Source organism: Microtus ochrogaster, chromosome 6 (assembly GCF_000317375.1).
Source record: "Microtus ochrogaster isolate Prairie Vole_2 chromosome 6, MicOch1.0, whole genome shotgun sequence".
Lineage (NCBI taxonomy): Eukaryota > Metazoa > Chordata > Mammalia > Rodentia > Cricetidae > Microtus > Microtus ochrogaster.
This window is the reverse complement of record NC_022013.1, coordinates 19344712-19346122: the sequence shown is the minus strand read 5'-3', so window position 1 is coordinate 19346122 and position 1411 is coordinate 19344712.

Below are 1411 nucleotides of genomic sequence, written 5' to 3'. Positions count from 1 at the left end.
CCCCCGGACACAGACGTAAGTAAGACACCTCATGGTGTTACAGGGATATTCGAAATGGGTTAGATCAATATGTAAGAGCTAGCCAATAAAAGGCTGGAACTAATGGGCCTGGCAGTGTTCAAAAGAATACAGTTTCTGTGTAATTATTTTGGGTAAAGCTAGCCGGGTGGCGGGACGCAGCCCACTTCTTCCTACTACAATTGAGGAGATTTATATCTTCATAGGTTTAGTCCATTTTCTTCATAGTGGGAACATGGGAGGCATGGTGGTGTGCACACAGACATGGTGCTGGAGAAGGAGCAGTGAGTCGTATTCCTTGATCCACAGACAACAGAAAGTAAACTTGGGCGTGGCTTGAGCATCTATGAGACCTCAAAGGCCGCCTCCACAGTGACACAGTTCCTCTAACAAGACCACACCCACTCCACCAAAGCCGCACCTCTTAATAAATTCCCTATGAGCTTATGGAGGCGGATTACATTCCAACTGCCACATTAAGTAAATTGACAACTTGTGTGTGTGCACAGGCTTGAGGAGGTCAGAGCTTCTTCTAAGACCTTTTGAAAAAAATGACTTTAATTGAAACAGAATTATATTCCTTTCCCTTCTCCCTTTTCCCCTTTAGCCACTCTTGGCTGTCCCCCTCACACACTCCCATGGATCCCTTTCCAGTTGGTAACCCTTCTTTCTCTGTTTATTATTGTTGCATAAACCACACACATGCACATACCTGCTGAGTCCATTTCATTGGTGAGTTGTTTCTGTGATTTCAAGACAACCAATGAGGGTCTCATCCCTGAGAAAAGCTAATCTTCTCCCAGCAGTCTTTAGTTGCCTGTAGCCCTTTGTCTAGGGGTGGGATCACATGAGATTGCCCACCTTCCAATTAGCATATCAGTTGATAGTTCCATTGTTCCAGTCTTGTTTTTGCTTCCATGGGAGAGACTTTCATAGCTGATTTCCTGATATTTTGCTGTTAACAATCTTTTTTCCTCAATACCCAAGAGGCAGTGGATGCATCTATAATCTCTACTGTTTGGGGAGTTCCTTGGACAACCCTGGACAACTAGGAAGTTTCTTGGGCCTGGTACCAGGATTTTAGACATCTCTGGTTCTTATGGGAAACACTGGCAGCCCAAGTCACCTTGTTTTTGGAGACAGGGTTCCTTATTGTCCTGTAGGTTTCTACTTGGAGTAGGCTGGCAGTTTGCTAATATACTTCAGGAATTGCCTGTCTATGTCTCTCCAGAGCTGGAGAGTGATGTGAGAGTGATTTCTTATTAATAAAGAAACTGCCTAGGCCCATTTCATAGGCCAGCCCGTAGGTAGGCGGAGAAAACAGAACAGGATGCTGGGAGAAAGAAGCTGAGTCAGTGAGTCGCCATGGTTCTCCCACGCCAGACAGACGCAG